Source organism: Strix uralensis, chromosome 4, assembly GCF_047716275.1.
Source record: "Strix uralensis isolate ZFMK-TIS-50842 chromosome 4, bStrUra1, whole genome shotgun sequence".
NCBI classification, from domain to species: Eukaryota; Metazoa; Chordata; class Aves; order Strigiformes; family Strigidae; genus Strix; species Strix uralensis.
In genome coordinates this window covers 11,617,868-11,640,072 of record NC_133975.1, presented here as the reverse complement: position 1 = coordinate 11,640,072, position 22,205 = coordinate 11,617,868, and the positions used below count along the sequence as shown (strand labels likewise).

Here is a 22,205-nt window from a genome sequence, read left to right as displayed (position 1 = left end):
TAGCTGTGCTTTTATCTTTGTTTAATATCACTTATTATCCAAGACTTCACTGCATTGGAGTGACACAGTTCTGACAGCTCTTGGCACATGATGTTAGCTATGAGGGGATAAAAAATGACAGTCTGATAGTAGCTTGCAAAGATAACCTTGCACCCTTAATCAGGGACTTTACAGCTTGTGTTGTGCAGAGGCTGCCTGGCAAAGTCAACCCATAACCCTGGATGAGGAAGGGGGTGTGTACACAGAAAAAGTGCAGAGCTGGGAGAACCGAGAGAAACAGAGGAGGAGACACAGAATATGTGACTACCAGGTAATCAAGTAAAGAAATGTTGATGATGTGGAGAAATGGGCCCAGTCCTGTGTGCCCTGAAATAAGTAGCAGTTTTGCCAATGACAGCCTGAGAGTCTATTGAATGAGGTCTTGTCAAGGGAAGGGAAGGGAAGGATATAAAACAAAAACAAGGAGGTGAAGGAAAGAAAAGGAAGAGGCAAAGGCAGAGGAAGAATTCATATAGCAAAATTAACTCATGAAGTGTTTAAGAGAGATAAACAGAAGGGAGTGGGAGGAAGAGAAAAAAAAAGGCAAAATTCAAAATTTCCAAGTAGCAGAACTATCTAGGTTTTTGTTAATTATCCATGTTTTGTGAACAGCTAGCATATTGTGAATACACTTAAATATCTAGTAGAGCAGAACTTGTGCAACTGAATGCACTGAAGTATAACTGACTGGAAAGAAAGAAGGAAAGAAAAATTGTCTTTTATCTGTGTAAGGCTTGAATAGATGAGGAGATTCTCTTCTCAAAGAATACTATAAACATGATATGGAGGCAAAGTAGCCAAATGACCTATTCAAGGTCATCTCACAGGCAAAGGGCAAAGCTAAAAAGCTCAGGAGTTATGTTGCACAGTGAATGAACTCACAAAGCTGAAAGAGGGCTGGCATGCTTTAATCCAGTTTTGTATTTTCTTTCTCTTCAAATGAATTCCAAACATCAGGACATTGCTTTTTCTCCCTTCAGAAACTTGTTTAATGTAAGAATGAAATGGATGTTCCAGTGTCATCTGAAGTCTCATGACGCTGCCTAGGATGGTCTGTCTCGGTGTATTCGTCCCATCCAAAGCACAATCCTAAGAATTAAGGAAAATCCCTCTTTGCTCTGAAGCATGGCTAGAGGTATAATAAGCTATCTAACATAGCTTCAATGACCCGATAATTTCCAGTAAAGAACAGAAAGTGATACAACAGAGTAATTCCTCCCTATGGAGTTTCCTTGCAATGTCTGCTTTCTATAGTTATACTGGTTAATATTTCTAAAGACAACAAGTAATATAACTGTCACACCCTGGAGGCCAAATTTCAATCTAATGCAAAAACACTAATCAGAACTTGAAGTAGAATTCAGTATAGAATTTATTAACTTGAGAGAGGATATCTTGCAAAGAAGGTCCAGGTGATAAGATATACGTAAGTACTTCTGACTATAGCAAACAGTATCTGCTTTAAATAGTATTTGTGCCCTCAGGTTAAAGCATTAGAATTTATATTAAATAAGCCCCTTGACAGAGTGTGCTTCCAAGTGCCATTTTGTTGACCCTTTTACTGAAACCACAAGGTTTTTGATTATTAGGTCTTTGATCTCTTAGGATAGTTCTCATAGCTTTGTGTCTTCTAAGGAAGGAGATATTTGAATCTCTCTCTCCTACGTTCCAGGAATACTTTGCTGTGTCAGCATACCATTCTGGTGGAAAGCCCTGTTTTATGAAACCAAATCAATCATTTATTATATACAAAACATTTTTCCATTGAAGTTACTTGACACCAGTCAAAAAAAGTCCCTGGAAAAAAATTATCATTAGCAACAAGAATAGTAGGGTGAAAGTGGACTGATTACTCACTCCCCATCACTTACATTATTAAACTAAAGAATCGCATCTTTATTTTACGCATTTACCTATGTATTTTCGTAACTGTTGCTGTTGCACAAAATTCTGTTAGATATTATTTCTAAATGATTTTGCTTCTTTTATTGTGAGACATGGCAGAATATAGATCATAAAAAAAGTGAAGACATGTTATCATGTAATACACAATATTGTAGTGGGAAGAGTGTAACATCAATGATTTGCATACAGGTCTCATAAATAGAAGCATTCTGAGTGATGGGTCTGTAATATCAGTAATAGTCATGCCAATAATAAAACTATGGCTATATTGCTGTGCTTATTTAAGAAGCAGGTTCTTAGGTGACATTTACATACAGTTCTAATGAGGGTATCAGTGTTCATGTTGCAAGTAAAGAGTAGTATATAATATCAAGAAGATAGTAGAAATAGAATACTATTGGTAATAATTTTGTTATATTCCAGGTACTAATACTAGAAGTATTGAAGCATTATAAGGACGGTTGAGCTCAGTGGGGGATGTTTTTTCAGGAATGTAGAAATCAGCAGTCACAGAGTAATGTCATGGGGTATCTGGAAATTTTGCAGGGTTCTGAGGAGCCATTGCAAAACCCGATGAGGGTATTACGTGCAGAAGTCATTTTAGACAAACATCGTTAGTAAAGAGGACGATTTTTCAGCTGTTCCCCAGTGGCTGGGTTCATTTAAAAACTGATGGTTCAGCTGCTATTGGCTCAGGACTGTGAGTGGTAGCTCCTGAAAACAAATCTCTTGGCAAAGTATTCCTATCTCCTTTCCAAACAAGTTGAAATTGATCCCAAACATAACTACTTTAAGATTGAAATATACGGTCCACTTGACTTGAACTTTCATATTAATAACGAAATGGTCATGAGAAAGAAATTCAATGTCTCCATCTCCTCCAGCCTAAGAGGACCTAATAGATATTCAAGCATAAACTAAATTTTGACCACATTGGTTAAGGCACACACATGGTTTTAGAAAGAAATGGAGTTTCCCTTTTCTAGATGATAAATTCCAGTTCTGTTTATAACCACTGGATTTTTGGGGCAGAAGGCTTTTTGAGTCAATGAGTCTAATTTTGGAATTTTATTCCTGTAAATAGATGAAGCCAAGCTTCTACAGGGCTTCTACTTCTGATGTAGGCAGTTAGATGTAAATGACAAAATAGTCTTGTCCATTTAATGCACTTACATGTGAAGTCTCTTGACCAATTTCCTAGCCAAGGCAACCATTAAGACCAAACCACCAACCACAGGTGGCTGAAACCTGTATTTCTCTGCTTCAGACATGAGAGGCAATCCTTCTGTCCATGTACAACACCCTCTGCCAGATGTCAAGGTGAGGTGCATGACCCTGAGCAGTTCCCATACTATTCTATGAATTAGATTCTGGTGCCCTTCTTCATAATGATGGTGATTTTCCCTACCAGTATTTCCCTCCCAACTAGTGATATTTCTGTCAGTAAGTCACTGGTACAGACTTTGATGCACGTGCCAGGGCTACCTTTAAAACATATGATCTGGGCTCAACCTTAGGAGTTTTGCAGACTCCCAGTGTGCAAAGGTGTGTATGGATGGCCTCTTTCATCAGGGTTATTAACTGCAAACTGGTGACTAGTTTTCCAAAAGCTTTGAACATCAGCATTCTTTGGTATTCTGGGTGCTGCATTCCTTAAGCTGCATTGTAGCACCGGAAACTATTAATCATGATGACATGTCATTATATTGAGACTTCAGCAATGATAGATTCCAAGACTTATTTGAAGTATGGCTATTATAGACTCAGTTATGCTTTTGGACACATGGGGCTTCACTGGAATTATTTTGGATTTATGTAACTGTAACTGAAACCAGAATTTGTCCCTATGGCAGTTAAACATTTCAGAGTTTAGCTTGCTGATGATTAGTAAACTAACACTTTTGAAAAATAGCTCACACAAATGTATATTAATTTTATTTTTGAATTCAGTTGCAGGATCAGTTTTAGCCTGTAGGGAAATATCTACTATATAACACAATGCTTTCTAAATTAAGGTGATTCTTAGTTTGTTTTTCAAAACAGGAGAATGACAAGTCATTATTTGAAAATGAAAGATGAGAGAATTTGACAGGCTTGAGCTACCATAAAGAGCTAAAATGTGAGGTGTGAACCTACAAACAAAAAAAAAAAATAATGTGGGTGGGCAGAAGATGTATTCCCTAATATAGCAAAATTTAAATTAGAACAGTCAAATTCTAAGCAACTTCTTAATGGAAATGTCAGTGTAGCTGTAATCATGGCAGCAGTACCAGGCACCGGTTCAAGAAATAATCAAATAAAAAAGAAAAGCAAGACAGACGAAGAAAGTAAAATAGTAATATTCACGGAAAATGTGTTTCACATGCCACCACCAAACCTGTTCAAAGACCTAGACTGAAAGAGCAAGCTGAAGCTAGAGCATGTTCAGAAAGGTATTAAGAAAGACTAAGCGTTTTCCCAGTGCTTTGTGTCTTTGCAATAGCAGGAATATGTTAAATACAATTCCCCAGAGGAAAACCCTTATGGACTCAGCTACTCTGATTTAGGGGAATGAAAAAAAATCCTCCTGACTGTAAATCTGGTGGTAGGGTTTTCATCCATCATAATGGATTTTTTTGCTGTGTTAATGAAATGCTGATTGCCAGCCAGTAAAATGGATGCATCTTACTAACACAAGATCAATTGTACTTCCTTATTCTAACAAAGGTAGCATTCATTTTAATTAATTAATCAGCCACATCATCAGCAGATCTTGGCTGTAGTCAACTAGTGATTACAAATTGACTCTGGGGTAGCTGGTCTCTCCCTTGGAAAAGGAACTTTTTAAATCATGTTCTCATTTTCCTGTGTGGTGACTGAAATCATGCACATGCACTCATAAGTAGAGAGTAAGCTTTATTTTCTTTGCAATTTAGCCAAGATCTGGAGCCTCTCCAACAGCAATTAAATCATTCCATCTTCTATAAACCTGAAGAGAGTAGGGTGTTTTTATCTCATTGTGAAAGGAAATGTTTCTGTATAATTATTGGGTCAACAGGAAGATCAGACTAAAGTTACATATGCTGATGATTTATTTGGTTCATTTGTGTGTTGTGCCTGTAACAATGGTATCCAAGTACTTCTCACTGGTATTGAAACTTCTCAATTTATCTTTCTCTCTCTCTTCCTCCTCTCATCCCTTTTTCTGTAACTTGGCAGTAGGTGGAAGAAAACAGCTTGTTTAGATTATAGCCCACTTACCTTTTGTACACAGATTGATCATACTTTTTCTCTTCCGTAGCAGCAGGTGGGAGAAAATGTTTACATCCTCCTTACTAAGCTTTTGGGTCTTTAAGTGTGTCAGGGCCAAACTTAACAGCCATTCACATCCTCTAGATTCCTTTTGTGGACTTGGAGGGATCAGAAAGTATGTAGAAACAATTTGTAGGAAGGGGGGAGTGAGTGGCAGTGTGCTGCTCAGTTGCCCTCTGAGCTCAAACCACGACACCTGTGTACAAGTTTGTATCACTGTACAGTGCATGGAGGGAATAAAGTGCTTTAATTCACCTACACAATGAGCAGGAGCCCCCTATGGCAGAGGAATCTGAAAAACTGAGGACAAAAGGGGTAGTTGATGCAATACTGCTTGTCAGACAAGTTATAAACTTGTGTCTCCCATGTAATGGGAGAGCATGAAAATATGTGGCTACAGGTCAGGGTGCGAGAGTTTCACTCCACCTTTCCTTCAGTGAGCTGGACATCTGTTCAGTTCAGGAATTTCCAAAGTGAAAGAAACCTTTCAGTAGCCAAAGTGGATGTCAGCATGACATCAAGTGTCTCAAAAATATTGTTGTCAAGAGGAAGACAGACACAGTGGTGTCCCGATCCGATATCGGGAAGGGTTCTTAATCCCAGGAGTGAAATTAAGACACAAATGAGGTCAGATGCCATACAACCTTGTTCACTTTATTTGCTATAACAATTAGTTATAGCGATAGGACAGAGAGGAAAAGAAGAGGAAAGTCAGAATCCCTAAGCAAGAAAAACAGTAGATATGCAGCTAATTACCACCACCACCAGGGATCCAGCGATGTTCTGTTGGCTTGGGCTTGGTGCAGGTGATGGTGACTCCAAGCTCCAAGCTCCGCTGAGGTCCTGGCTCCAAGCAACAGATGTCGAAGAAGGTGCCCCCGAGGGAGGAGTACGCAGTCCTTTTATTGTCCCAGTCCCCTCAACCTTTTCCAAAAGCATCCACCCATTTCGTGCCAGCCTGCACGTCTCATCCCAATCATGGGGCTCCTGGTCCCGTGGTCCTCCATGCGCAGATGCCCAGGCACTGGTCATGCCAGCCCACGTGTCTCCCGCACCCCGATTTAGCTTCGGGCGGATGTTGTGGTTTTGTCTGGGACCCTTTGTCTCCTTTAGAACGTACTCCTCCATGGCAACAGGGTGCCAAAGCCAGGAAATGGTGGTGGGGCAACAGCAATGTTGAGACAAACAAAGTTTAACACAGTTCCTTACAAGTGGCCTTACAATACCCAATATATTCTGAACAACTTAAAACAAACTGGACTATCTTTCCTATAAGTACTTAAAGTGGCCATGAATTTATATCTTGGATCACATTGTCTTACTATAGTTACCATTTTCTTTAACTTTTAATTAAATTTTATTTGAATCTTTTTTTTTTTTTTTACTGTTTAAGTTGGAAATCAGCTTTAGGGGAGAATTGCTAAAGTTTTCAACTAAAGTTGCTAAATTGTTGCTAAAGCTCTTCAAGACTTGGGTGGTTTTCACATGTTATAAAGCCAAACCAACAGAATAAGTCAGAAGTGAATCTTATTCCAGTTAAAATTGATATCTTTCAATGTTTTATTTCATTACACTTTGAAGAAAAAGTTACCTTTTGTGTGTTCATACTTCATGACTATTCATAACAGATATGGAAATCACAGCTTAACTTCCATTGCTTGAAAATAATGTCAGTAAGGTTTTTTAACTTAGTCTCTGCTCCTTACTATGGGAAAAATCTCTGAATATTGAATCTGTTTTCTGATAGTTTTTCCTTCTCTGTTATATCCCGTTGCTATCATAGTTCAATTATATCCTCCCAGGTTACTTTTCATAGCGTTCCTGACCAATTTAAGAAACCTGCTGCCAATGTGCAGACTTCCAAGTCTGTAACATCATAAAGATAAGCAATAGTGTTGCCAAGAGAAGCGCTCCTGTCTCTCGCTTAGGCTTTTTTGTAAAGTAGACAAAGTGAGATAATAATATTATGCTAAATGTGATTAATATGGTAATCACATTTGTCATCTCAGAAGCATTCTATCAGCTCTTCTGTTTCAGACAAGAGAACTCTCTTCTCCTTTTTTTCCATGACTTATCTTGTCAAAAGGAAAAATGTAAATAAGTTTTGCAGGGGAAGGATGTCCTTATTCAGTTTCAATTTGTTATAAAGGGATATTCTACCATGTAAACCTCAAAGGACAGAACCTGTCATGCAGGGTGCACCACCATGTTTTGTGTCAAGTATGTTCATATGATCAGTGTGAGACTGACCAGAAAACATCTCCATGTTAACACAATTAAGCTTGATTATAGATAAATTCACGTGAAATAGCATATTTCTTGGTGCTCAGACTCTGTTCAGTCAACCCTATATTTATGGGGCCCTAGTCCAGCCTGATTTCAAGGGTCTGTTTATGGCCCAGATCCAGCAAAGCACTTAGACACATGCTTATGGTTTAATGGGCATTTAATGTTGTGCTGGATCAAAAAAGTATTAGAGCTATACAATGCCATCATTTTTGGACAGCAGTCTTTTTTAATGCCAGTAGAGATTTCTGCATCAGTCTGTGGTGAATGTTAACCATTGCCACCATATAGACTTTAACAGACAGCTGTCCCTTGTGTTTGAAAGGATACGGTTTCTATGAGTTGCAGCATGTGATGGGTTTCGGATAGTAACTCCCCTATTATGGATTACATTAAGGAACTTCTTATTTGGGTATTTTTTTTTGCTTTCTTATACCCAGATCTAATCTCCTAGCAATTCACTTAATTACTAAGGGAATAGCTCATTCTGTGTCCCTTTGTATGTGTTCAAATACCTGGTAAAGTGCAGGGACTTTGTGCAAAGAAAACCATCAGACAAAATCAGATCTTAAAATCCGAAGCAAAGAAGAAACAGTTTGCAGTATGTCTGTACTTACTATACCACTGTGGGGAACAGAAAAACTGAGTAAGAGGCAGTACTGAGAGCTGACTGAAGTTGAAAGTATCTGAGGTAGATCAAACCAAGGCCAACCAGGTGCTCTTCAAACAACTCCTCAGAACCAGTGTTGTGCAAGGGCACAGTCATACTGGTACTTCACAGCTATGAACTTCAGAAAAGCTTTTTGTAAAACAAAGACACACTAGGCTTTTGCCTACAAACTTTTAGGCATGAGTTTTGAAGAAAGCTCTAACCATAGCAACTCTAGGAGTAGAAAAAGAATAACAGTTTTTGGTATTCACTTATAGTAAAGGTTTAGGCTCTTCTGAACATAGCAAAAAGTCCTCTGACCTTCCTAATAAAAGGTCAAATGCTGAAATGTACTGAGCACCCGTAATTTTCACTACAATCAACCTCTGAATGTTATGTACTTTCAAGGACTTGGCAGAAAGACTTCCTGCAGTAGAAAGTATTGGAGGGACTGGCTTTTGACATCCCAATCAGAAGTAGGTGTTTTGAGGTAAAAGACCAACTGATTAGAAAAAAACCACTTTTGATTGTTTCAGTCTTTAATGTTTCCACAGACTAGAGACCAGTATGTCCCTGATTTGCCCTGTGATGGGAAAAGAAGTGTCTTGTGTTCTGTGAGGAACATGACTAGTAAATTAATTAGTGGGAACAGACTATGAAAAGAGTTGTCCCCACTTCCTCTTGGCTGGGAGGATCTTGTCAATGTCAAATAGTCTGGGCACTGTGGAAATAGAAAGACTGAATAAAAAATACGCAAAGCACAGGTAATGCCAACATGATGTGAGACTGGAACAAGACTAGGCCCCATTGATCAACTGTATGTGATATTCTGACCCCTCAGTGATGAGGCAAAGGTGCTGTAAATCTCATCAATGGAGAAGATATTTAGGAGACAAGTAAAAATGCAGTAGCAGCCTAACATAGTACTAATATGATTTCATCCTGCAAGGTGCATAAGAAAGTACATCTTGAATTTCTAAAGGGTTTTGAGTCCTGATGGTTTTGAAGTTTCTGCAAGGTGGGAGGGAAATAAGTGATAGGAGTGTGGGAAGAATGGCCATTCAGCTTTAATTTGGGCAAAACCATTTTGTAAAGGCTTTAAAAACAGTTTGACTGGGGAAAAAAAAGTTTAAATATATGTCATCTTTCGAAGTTCCAAGCAAGGAGATCATAGACAAAGGCAAAGCCTGAGGAGCAGGAGTTTGAAGACAAGACTTAGAAGGAATTTTCTTTGTTTTATGTCCCACTTTATATAAAGGGATATAACAATTGCTATTTGATCAACTAGTTGCACTGTACTGCTGGATTGTTTTTCAGCATGTAGTCTTCAAATAAAATTAAGTTAACAAAAGTGTAAAGCTTCTAAGTTTCTGGAAAAAAACCCCCAACATTAGCATATAATTCTCATAATTGCATAATTTTTTTTTTTTTTTTTTTGGGGGGGGGGGGGGTGTTACTGAACTACCTGATATAGTTTCAGCCAGGAATTGTATTCCTTTTTGAAACAGGATATAATTCTTGAACTGAAATCTATGTATTGTCTCAGAAAATGGATTTTCATTAGACAAAATCTTGTAAAGGGAAATGCAAATTTATTAATGTTTATGTTACAAAGCAGCCAAAGATTTTAATAAATATATTGAAATTGGTTGGCTAAATACAAGTGAATTTCATGTGAAAGCCATTTGGAGATGTTTTGCGTTTTGTAAGAGGTGCTAAACTTTATCCACCTGCACTGGTATATATTGTCCCTCCCATGCAAATGTGCCTCTTTGATATCAGTCACCTCTCAAATACCAATTTTACTTGGGAGGACGTGGTTGATGAATTTCTCCAGTGCTAAAGACTGATGTTAAATAAGTTGCTGTACGTTAGAAATTCCCTGCCAAAGGCACTTGGAGGGCAGTACTTCAGCAGTCATGCTGCCTTGACTCCTTGAGAAGAGCCAGCTGCAGACTAAGAGACAATGTGTGTGAACAGAAGTTGTTTGCCATGACTACTAGTGACTTTTGGTCGTCCTGGTTGCTGTGTCGGTGCTTTCCTAAGACAATACAGAACACAAGGTGCAAAGATGTGGCCTTTTGAATCTCTCTTGCTTACAGACTCTTAATCAGAGAGTGCAACACTTCCCTTAAGTGTACGTTTTAGTAATAAGTAAATCACCAGAATAAAGATGAATAGCAATAAAAAGATTTCACTGAGTATTATAAGTTTTCCCTAAGCAAATCTGATAGGGAATGTGCACTGCCACTTGATTTTTCTTATCACAATCACTGTAACAGGGAGCCTCTTCAAGGGCCGTGAACATGAAATAGTTGTGCCGGTGAGTTAAATGGCAAAGTATGTGGTATCTAGTTCCAGAGACTGCTTATATCTGAAGAAAAGCTTTATGTAGTATGAGAGACCTTTTGAAATAATTACATACTAAAAATCAATTGATCAAATCTCGCTAGGTCAGTTTGGTTGGTTTACAAGTGGAAAATCTGAAACTTTGCATATGTGCTCTTTTTTTTCTTGCTTGGCCTTGATTATTAGGTGCTGGATAATGTCAAAAAAATTTGAAATCTTTTGACTATCCATTGCTACAGTGGCTTGATCTTTTGTGTTTGTTTTGCATGTTTTGTATGTTTTTATTTATTTGATCATTTGTAATAGTCCTTTGGAAGATCTTCTGTGTCCCTATTTGATAAGTAACCATTGTTGTGGTCATTTGTATTTTACATATGATAAAAATTAAAAAGGGGGGTTCTAGGCAGAACTGAGACCCTTCTGTTAGACAAGGTGCCAGGAAGCAGGCCGGGCTGCTAAGTGCACGTCTATCATTGGTGAGAACTAGCCTGTTCACAGCTGGTGGGCAGCACCTGTAAGTAGTTACTCAGCCTGGCAAAGGGCTACCAGGGAGTAAAAGGAGGGGACTAGATAGGGGGTCAGAAGCTGGAAAAACCCACCTGTGTATTGGGGAATTGGAAAGCTGCAGAGCAGCAGGAATATCCTGTAAAATGTTTTTGAGATCATCAAATGAGGTTTTTCTGTCTGGAAAATTTGGGACCTGAGGAGGATCTTTGAGTTGATATGTGTGTGTAGGAGTGCTATGAATTTGAATGACTTCCTGAGAAATCATGCACTCAGGAAAAAATGGATAGGTCAGATAGTGCTTGAGTAAAACAAGGGTTTGATGTCTCTGAGGAGCAGCCAGCCTTCACTTGCTAAGTTGAAGATGAGACCACACTGTGAACTAAACCTCCCTCAGTTTAATGAGGTCTGTAGTATGTGAGATGACCTCTGAGGTTTCTCAGGACTTCCACTTGTCTGCTGCAGCTTGCAGCTGGTCAGGTTATCTGGACCTCTCAGGAATCCAGCATCATTAGCAACCATTTCCTCTTTCCTTAAAGACAATCATCAGATTAATACAGTAGACATTTCATCGGCATAGACGCAGCATGGAAACTGGATTTTAACTGAAAGCTTTCAGCTGGCCCTCCTGAGTGCAGGATGCTTCCACATCTCTACCTAATGAAATCCATCTCCACATGTTAGAGGAGTGAAAGCCCCACAATTCTTGGGAAGGGCTACAGCTTGTCTGACACGTGGGACCCAAAACTGCTCATCTTCTTTCATTGAATACATAATCTTGTTAGTTTGTCACAATTGACAGGCACTTTGCAGCCTAGAGTGTAACAAACACTGCTGGGTGCTTCAGCTGAATTAGCACCAAAAACTGCCAACAGGACCTGAACTGCATCTTTGTGCATCTTCATGCTTTTGAGAGCACAGTGGGCTTAGTATTCCTTTGGAAGCATTTTCTCTGGCTTACTATACCTCTAAATTGCAATCAAAGCTGCAGTATCCTCTAAGTAGACTTGAGATCATCTTAAAATATTGTACTTAGATACTGGTGGAATACTAACTCTACACAACATGCCTTGAAGTTGTATAAATTCATCAGTAGTCATCACGTATTGAAGGACTATGGTTACACTTGTAATAAAGTACCTAAGCAAGGATGCTCATTTTGCTAAAGTCTGTGATGAGGCTGTTGAAGGGCCGATGGGAATTAAATATGGAATTGGTCTTTGAATGCAAGTGTGAAGCACTTCCATATAAATAAGTTCAAAAAGTTGAGTGCTGGTGGCTGCACTAGATCCCTCAGCTAACGCGGGCTAATTAATTCCCTTTTATCTGCTTTTTACAGAGCTCTTGAAAGTAGAGGTATTTTTTTCTGGATTGACTGAGCCGTGTCTCCAGCTATGTCACACACTTGAGTCTTTGGTCTGTCTGCTCACCTAGCTAAGCTATAGGCTCTGACATTAAGAAGTGGGAAAGTATACATTTTTCTCCAGGCATTCTTTGCCTGTTCTCCAGAAGAGCTGCTGTGGCTGTGTCCTTTCTCTCTAAGTCCCATTCCTTGACAAAGATATTTATAGAGGTCACTAACTAAGCCATTGACACCTGTACTGTTTTCTTATCCTTGCCTGGCCTGCCTTTCCATTTACTTCCATGACCTTGTGTTTATTCTGCTGAAGTATGACACTTAACTTTTTTTGCACATATTTTTGTTGATGTGTAACACCTTCGGAGAGATAACAAATTTCTTCCTTCCCTTTTCATAACAGGTCAATGGGATATTTTTAGTCTTTGAGTGCTTTTATTCTTTTCTTACAACTTCCAGAATGAAAAAAGCAGTTTTTCACCCTAGCTTGTATTGTCTTTGCTTGCTGGAAGGATTCTTGAGATCAGGATCCAGCTTCTGGCTTTGCTGCAAGTCCTTTTGATACCCTCTGTTAGTATGGTTGCTATGAAAGGTGGCCATTCAACTTCCTCTCTCCTCATCTTTGCTGGTTTTTGCCTTTTGAAATGACTGGTTGCTCTGGACAGGGAGGCTTTCCTCCACTGTGTTCATATAGGACCTCACATAGAATGAGATGCCAGTAAATCAATACAATTACCATGATGACCATAGCTGAGAATATGCTCCTAAAGTTTCTTTCACTTTACTACTGGTACACTCCTACATTTCTTCCACTTTTTTTTAAAAAAAACCCTGTGAATTTCAATAATGCTTTCTGTTCAATAGATCCACTAAAGGCAACATTTTGACAAGAATTATTTTACAAGAATAATTTTCTAAAGAGAGAGGTCTGTGTTACAGGATGAATTTCCACATTTATTTGAGACAGTCCCAAGAGCTGCAGCAGACTGTACAGGATTACCTTTTGAACCGCAATGTTGTCGGGTCAGAGATGGTGCTTTCAATAAGCCATTGGGAGTCAATTAAAAATTTTAGGTGTTCTGGACTGTTTTAGCAGTGACAGCTCCTGAGGTCAGGTCAGGTCAGGTTTGCTTGAACCACACTTTGCTTTTTCTGTGCAAGATTCATGTGAGTATTCACAGGTCATGGCATCGACCTTTGGTAGCAAAACACAGTTTACAGGCCTTTTTAAAAGTGAGAGAAACAAAGGTTGTCAGGACATTTTGACCTCTGCTGTGCTCATATTGTTCTTATTGCAAGACTCTAGCCTTTTGCTTGGTCAAATCCTTCATAACTTGACAGCTATTTTGCCAGACATTTTCCTGCTCTTCTATTCTGGTGGAGATCTTGGTTGATGATATGTAGAAAGCTTGAGAAGGGAGGGGTGCATCAGAAAACAAATGAAGGAAGAATGATCTAAATCTGATTGAAGAAAAAGATGAATTCAATCTCTCTTCTTAGCTTTTTCTAGCACCCCATCAGAAAATGCAGAAATATCCTTACAGTTCCCCTTACAGAACCCTGCTTCTTCCTGTGGGATCTATCACTGTCTGGCCCTTGATTTTCAAGGAGGTTGTAAGTTACTTTGAGATCTTTGCCCCCCTCCTGTTAAAATGTAGTTGACGTAGTCAGTGCTGCCTGTAAACCAGGTGTAGTAGTGTGTCATAATGCATCACACTCATTTTGGGTGGTGTGTGGAGACTTGTGTCAGGAGGAGGGCTGGCTTTTACAGCCAACCCTTTTTTTTTTTGAACAGAAGAAATTCTAGATAGGAGTAGAGCTGGCCCAAAACCAGAGGAAGGACAATGAGGAGGTGACACCACTTTTCCTTCCTCTTTCACTCCTGAGGACCAGAATGAGGACTGGAATCGAGAATGGGGGAACTTCTGACACTGAGCAAGCAAGAATTCCTCTGTGCTCAGACAGGAGGAGGGAGCCCAGAATGAAAACAGAATCATTGTAAAGGCGCCCTCTGTTTATAACTTGGGGAACTCTATGATGTTCTTTTGAAGAAAGGAGTCAAAATGGGAAAACATTTATTTCCCACTGAAAGCTTTCTGATGGGCATTGAACCTACTATGAATATAAGCAAAAAGGCTGACCTCTGTGTTGTTTGGATGTGCTCAATATCTAAATACTTATCTCTTTTTTTTCTGAGTAACTACATTTTCCTATGGTGTCCTGTGCTGGGTAATACCAAAATGATAGCTTGACTGACTCAACCCAAAAAAACTGTGCTCGTTTTAAGCATCTGATAACCACCACAGTCCATGGAGGGTTTGATACTGGAAAGCTCAGGGCACATACAGCTCACATTACAAGAAGAACTGGTGCTCAGTCCTACTCAGGACGTAATGAGCAACAAGCGAGACATTTGGTGTAAGTTCAGGTGTATTTGGATACTCAAGATTCCTCTCAAATCAGATTTCATTTTCAGAATGTTATTTTATCCTATTCTTTTATCCAGTCCTACATCTCAGTAACTACTTCACCTACTGTCTCCTGTCATAAACCTAATTCTTCATTTTCAAAGAGTTTTGGCTGTGGCTTGCAAAGGCATTCAGGCACAGGGTAAGTGCCTGGCTAGTTCAGATAGTGCAGATGACTGCACTAAAAAGAAAAGAATTTAGGTATCTACCTGCACTGAACAAGATACCTATGAGGGCTTGTAGATCTGGAAAACCTTGTAGTCCTGGTCCTTCACAGAGTTGAAGTAACTACAATAAAAAGTATACAACCAATTGCAATTAAACTTTGAGGGATCCAAGCCATAAACAGTAACTTTTAAAGGGAGAACTTGTCCTTTTTCTATCTGTTTCCACAATGTCTTCTGCCAAACAACACCCAAAAACTTGAAGCCTGTAGGCTAAAAGTAGACTTTTTTTCCCCTTTCAGGTTATGGTATGTTTGCTCCAGAATTCAATGCCACTCATACCCAAACCATTTGTAGATTCTTATCTGAATTAATTTAATATTGTTAGGGGAAAAAAAGAAGTGGGCAAAGCTAGGTACTTAAAAGAATCAAAAACCTTCATGTTTCATACTGATACCTTTAAAACTAGAAGTGAGTTTTCATACTGATATTATTGTATAAAATTTGACCTGAGTTTTAATTAAAAATTAAGGACCATTAATGAAAAAATAAATTAAACCTCTCATTTCAATTAACACAAAATTACTTGTTGACCTGGGATGAAATGACTGGCATTTTAATTTCATTAAGAAAATACATTGATTGAGTCAGATGTTAAAAATCCTCTTAATAAAAAACCTTCCTCCAGTCATATGCTAGGCATTGCTATAATAAAGTAATGATCTTTTTATTGAAAGAAATGGTAATATATTATAATTGCTAGTAATAAAAAGGTATAGATGTACCACATCTATAAAGGAATTTAATAGAATCATTGCTTGGCAAAATGAGCCGATTTTTTCAGATATTTCGAAAGAGATAGATTTTAACTTTATATCTACAGAATAGAAAAGACTGAGACAAGTTTAGTAGCATTTATTTTGCCAGCTTTGCCTTCACTTCAGAATATTTTCAGAGGCAGAACTTCAGATACTGGAACTGAAACTGCAATATGAAAATTGTGAATTATTTCAGAAATAGGCCAGTAAGACATTTTTTAATATGGCAGGCTATTTTTGAAGATATTCTATATATGAGTTTACAAAGACTGGAATCTCAGTTAGTCATTTTGCAGCAACTGCTGCATCACCAAAGTTGCTGCTTTCTCTGCTTACTCTGACAGTGAAGTTCAACACAGGATGAAGCCTGGCAGCTTTAAAGGATGAAGGGTTTAGGATGAGCCAGTGTGCTTCTAAGCTAGTCACTGTCTCAAGCCCATCTCAGAATCAAGTCTATCAGTGGAGAGCAGTGATTCGTGGTTTACCTACAGTATGAGTGAACGAGCATATTTTATGGAGAACAGTCTGAGTGATCCCATAAATCCTAATGCTACCCATAACCACTATTCATAGGTGGGTTTTTTTTTGTTGTTTTAATTTTTTCTCCAAGCACCCAAAGTTTTTCATCATTTTGTTTGTATATGGGGGTGTCTGTGTGTAGGCACATGGAATGACTGAATTGGTAGGGAATGATTGAAGTCCTCAACAGCTTTCATGGTGATATTTTAATATTCAGTGTTTCAGAGCAACTCCACTTCCAATATTGTAAATTTGTTCATTCACGGGATGTTTGCACACGAACTGAATACGAGATCTTGGTCATTGTGTTTCTCTAGTCTCAGTACTGCTTGCAATTTTTCCTAACCCATTTTCTTTTGCAGATGCTACAAATTTGCTATATATTCCTTTTTGACATGATTATATAAAATCAGGTTATAGCAACAATTTTAGAATCATTCACTAGATATTTTGGACAGTTGAGGAATGGGGGAAATGTTGAATTGAACAAGGAACAGGCTGAAGAGAGAAATGACAGTTACATGGAAGGATGGATGAAGTCTGAAAGACCTTCTTTGATATTTTCACTGAAGTTGTGGTATGTTTGAGCTAACAAAATATTCTAGTAACTAAAATTGAAGTTTTTTCAATAGGTAGAGAATTGAAATACAGTACAAAGAAAATTAGACAGCTGTGAGAACTGGAATACTGACAAGAAAATCAGAATTCCAGGTCATACTCTAAGGAATTAATCCTACAAAGAAATCAGGTACCTGTAGTTTTCAATAACAGACATGAAGAAGACCTGCATGTATTTTCAGATGCTATTTCAAGAACAAATAAATACAAAGCTCCCATGAATTTAGAGAGAAGCTTCTTTCAATCTTTGTAGTGTAATAGCAAAGTAAAAATCCCTGATACTTTAAAATGGAATTTGATGAATTTGCGTAAAAGATTGGATAACAAGATTGTGACATGATTCCAACTCTAGCAGGATATGTTGTAGACATTGACTCAAAAGTATTTTTGAAATATGAAGTTGTTTATTAGATACCTCCACCTCACTTTTCTTCAGCCTTGGCTATGGTTAATTGTGTTTATATATGACAGTAATCCTAACCTACTTGGGAGACAATAAAATAATTAATGTCAGTGAGAATTACAGAATAGAAGGTGTTGTCTTCAGCTGTTTATATATTGATGTGTTTCAACAGTTAAAAATTTTTAATGTTATGTAAGATCCAAGTCTGGTGAAAAATAGAGATCTGCTGGCTTTGGCTTTTGTAGCACTGACATAGTCAGTCATGCACTGTCTTGGCTGACAAGGTTAAACTATAACAACGGGACTGTGGATTTAAAACAAAATTAAAATGGATATAGCAAACTTAGTTCGTGAACTAAAGGTCACTGTCTTAGGGAGCCACTGTATAATTTCACATCTTTACTGACTCATATGCATTCCTTGGTATGGATTACTCATGTTTCTGTTAATGTAATTGGGGGTGGTTTGCAATTGAGACTGTTTGGCTGCTGTCAGCTAGGATGGAGGTGCTTATTAACGTTGCTTTAAGGGTGAGTGGGTGTGTGCACATGTTTCAGAAACATCTCAGTCTTGGGACTGAATCTGGAGCTACACATCTAAAGAATCTTGTATTTATTTGTTTCAGATGGACTCTTTCTAATAATTTTCTTGTATTCCTGTGAACATCCATCAGAATTATCTCAGAAAGTTCTAAGCAATATATTGTAAAAAGCACTTCAGTGTTGAAGACCAGTCTTCAAAATTGTTGTAGCAGAGTGTGTCATGTATGTGTATCCAAAGTGCTCATGTTAACTGGTGGGGATATAATCAGATCCTGAGCACATGTGAAAAAAAAAAAAAATCTGTCATGCTGCTACTGAATAGTTTTAAGATACTTTCAAGATGATTGATCTCTTCCTTTATTATTTCTAAAAAAGGGGGTTTCAAACAAAACAAACATCACAACAGCACAAAGAGATTGTCAAAGAAAATTTGTCTATGTCTATAAAAATTGCAGTAGCAAGGCTTTCAAATGGAATACTGATCAGGTATTACGTTCATTATTGGCTCTTTAACAAGTTGCTTCAGTTTCTGGGGTGGGCTATTCATAACTTCAGTGTGTGACATAGCTTTCCTGTGCTGAAGTCACTGCATGCTTGTGAAAAATCTACTGATTCATTCTGCATGAGTGGAGAAGGCAGGATGAGCTGTAGGACTCACCAGACCTCTTTGCACTATGTATTTCCACTTGCACAAAATATAGATCAGTTAGTGATTCACAGATGTGAGAATTTTGTGAGTCCTGGGAGGTGATGAGCACACAGAAAGTGTTAAAGCTCATGACGAGGAGTGTGTTGTATCCTATATCAATCTGTAACATAATGATTTTGCTAAATCATCTAACATATTGTGATTGGCTTAAATTTGCATTTAGAATCATCAAAACCTGGAAGGAAATTATTTTAAACTCAGATAAAATATCCACATTCTTGTTTTAATATTGAAGTTAAAAGTAAAACCATTGACATGCAAATAATTGTACTGACTTGTTCAATCCCTCATAGACTGTTCATAAAACAGCACTGTAATTTAAAGGTCCTTTTTATGACAGCAAATATATTTCATTTATTCATTGCTCTACTTCAGGCAATAAAGCTGAACTACTCTGTTTACACAACTAATTATTTTTGGGTTTGAGTCCCAGCCTAAATATCAGTTATCCTTAATTTATGAAATATATGAATTTCAGAAACAATCTTGAAAGAAAGAGAAAGCCTGAAGTTAATGAATAATGTTTAGCTGCTTACTGTTGGAGAGAATTATTAGAACAATAATCTGCTGTCCTCAGAGGGCAGCTTGAACATTTTCTTGCACTTACTATACATTTAGACCCATTGAAAAAAACCAGAAAAGTAGTGCATATCAGCATGTGGCTGGTGGAGGATGTACAAGCAATTGCTAAAGAGTAAGCTGGAAGGACTTAGTCTGAAAATATTTCTGTAATGCATTTCAACTATTTTTGACCAGCTGTGTTGACAGAAAAGACTAACTGTGAAAGTGCATTCAAAGTCGGGTTTTCCCCCCTCAAAATAAAAAGCATAGAAAATCGGTACAAAGCTATATTGTCCCTCATTTATATCCAGGTAGCCTTAAAACCAGGGCCAAATTTTGCCCTGACTTTTTAATGTAAAAATTTGGAAAATATGCTGTCATTTACATTTTTTTAACTGAGAGCAAGACTTGCTCCATTTCCTTATTTAGTTTTACATTAACTCCTTCTTCAAACCTGATCCATTCAGCATTGTCTGAGTGGCGAAGCCTTTTCAAAATCTTCAGTGTCGAGCTACTTTCCAAGACAATATGGTTTTAATTTCTTACATATATTTTGGGTTTAGTGGAGCTGTTAAAATTTGTCTTTGTCTACCTGGTGAAGACAACCCATAATTTCTTTACTCCAAAATAGATCTTGACTTCTCGTGGCATTTTGCACATGGGAACATCTCCCTACTATTACTGTCTGATATTTAAATAGTACGCGCTTTCTCACAGGAAGGGCTCATTGGGAACATTGAAACTTTCTGAACATGCACGACTTTCTCTCCTCAACATTGAAGTCCACCCACTCATAGAGTGGGAGCCTCATAACACAGGTAATTGGAGCGTCAAGTGCTGCATAACTGGGAGGAGGAATGCTTGGATGAAGGCACTGGGACCTACCAGTGCCTTTGAAAGCCTAAAGAAGCCCTGGGACATGCCAATGCCATGGCTCCCTCATGAGGAACAATGGTCTCACTTCTTGTTCACAGCACTCCTGTATGGTCAAACTTCTCACTTATTGGTTGTGTGGATTTGGACTGTATCTGAAGTAGATGTTCACATTTTTGTATTATCTTTTCTTAATGGGGGAAAAGAAGAAGTGGCAACTGACTAGTGAGCTGACAGGTCCTGCCTTTGTGCAATAAGTCCACGTAAATCATGTTTCAAGCAGGTCCCATTTGCTTGCTATAAATTGACTGAGTTTCTGTGGAAATGTGCTCTTTTTTTTTTCTTTTTTTTTTTTTTTTTTTTAGTGATAGAAGAATAGTTCTTGCTGTTTCTGTTTCTCATCTCTTACACAGCGTGTTCGTTAACATTCATAAACAACCAACTGCAACAGCTCTTCATCAGACTTCTCTTTTTTATATTTAATTTATTACTCCTACAGCAAAGAAACTGTAGGATTTCACCATGATGCAAATGTCACTTGGATGCTTTTATTTTTCATTCAAAATACTCCAAAGATGTTAATGAATAGTTGAAATACTAGACAGAGAAGCAGATCTTTTGGAGCTTGTGTTTATATCAACTCCAGATCTTGCTATGAGAGCAATGCATAAATACATCTAAATATGTTGCAAAATAATGTAATCTTAAAACATTCTTTTGGAAAGAATAAAAAGAACAAGAACAGGGAGCATTTTTATTTTTTATGCATCAGTGCCCATTAGAGATTAAGAGAAAAGCAGGATAATGTGCAGCTTTTCAATATTTCATAAGCAATTTCCACATTTAGGCAATTTTAAGTTGCTGGCTAATTGGGATTGAGGAAAGGTATCACTGAGCTTTATTTTAAATGTACTTGATTCAATCTGGAGTAAACCATGGCTTTATTTTATGATGGTTTTTGCTTTTTACCACAGAGGCAGTGATTACTGAGCATACAGAAGATTCAGAACTTCTTTGTATTGTGAGGTGACTCAGTTTGTAGTTTTGAATAGGGCAATATCCAGAACATGAGATTCACTCTGAGGATTGCCATATAATAATCTGGAAAAGATACTGCTATAGCCACATACGTTTTTATTAAAGATGCTCCCAATCTATATTGGGTTAGCCAGAACTTTTCTATACAGTATTCTTTCAGTTTTCTCTTTGCAAAATACTCATACCTCCTATGTTAATAATGAGTCGTTAATATTTTCTAGAATATGCTCAGGTTACAGATGTTCAGCTTTTGCTACAATATCAAATGTTATTTCAATCATGTACTTCAGTGGTTCACACCCCTCTGAGACCCATTTGTGGACAAGAAATTCCTCTAAAAGCCTCCAGGCCCAACAGCCTATTGCCTTTCCAAAATTTTACACAAACCTGAAAAGGGGCAATGAGTAAAGTCTCTCTTTACCCTGGGGCCAGTTCTGTCCTCCCTTTGACAGCCTCCTAGTTAATGCAGTTGATTCTCTGTCTGAAATGACAGCTGTCTCTGCTGACATTTTTCTGAGTAAAAAAAAAAAAAAAAAGGACTGAAAAAGCAATTTTCTTATGTCTTCTCCTTTAAAATAAACCCTAGGAAATTGTAATAAAACAACAAGCATAAAAGTTGCTCATGCTACTTGAATTTTTACTGAACTATGGATACACCATGGTATTGGATGGAGTTGCATGATCATGTATTTTCTCCATGAAGTCCCGATCCCATCTGGTACATGATGTAGACACAGAACAGAAAAGAATTAATGCAACAGGGCTCACTGCAACTTCCTTGTTTCCAAATATTTAGTCTGCAACCTGAGCGAGACTACTTTGACAGAGGGGATTACTTGTTATATATGATATAATGTTTTTGAAAGCCATTCCTTACCTTTACTTAAGTGAGGGAGAGACATTACATGGCACAGTTAGAAGTCAGGATGAGTGCTATTACACATTGTGACCAAGTCAGACTGACTTTAACAGAGTGATTATCAACTAAATATCATCTGTAGAGATGTGGTCAAGCTGGACTTGAGAAATGAACTGTCATGGTTTAAACCCGGTTGGCAGCCAAACACCACACAGCCGCCTGCTCCCCCTCCCAGGGGATGCGGGAGAGTTTA

At 38.0% G+C, this 22,205-nt stretch overlaps 1 long non-coding RNA gene across 1 annotated transcript in view; it reads left to right on the top strand.

Annotated features, from left to right (window-relative positions):
- The first annotated feature begins 245 nt into the window (after positions 1 to 245).
- The window catches only part of LOC141942076 (uncharacterized), a 36,203-nt gene continuing 14,243 nt past the window's right edge, over positions 246 to 22,205 (top strand). The window contains exon 1 of the long non-coding RNA XR_012628514.1: positions 246 to 310. This is a non-coding gene — a long non-coding RNA (uncharacterized LOC141942076). The remainder of the gene's footprint in view (positions 311 to 22,205) is intronic.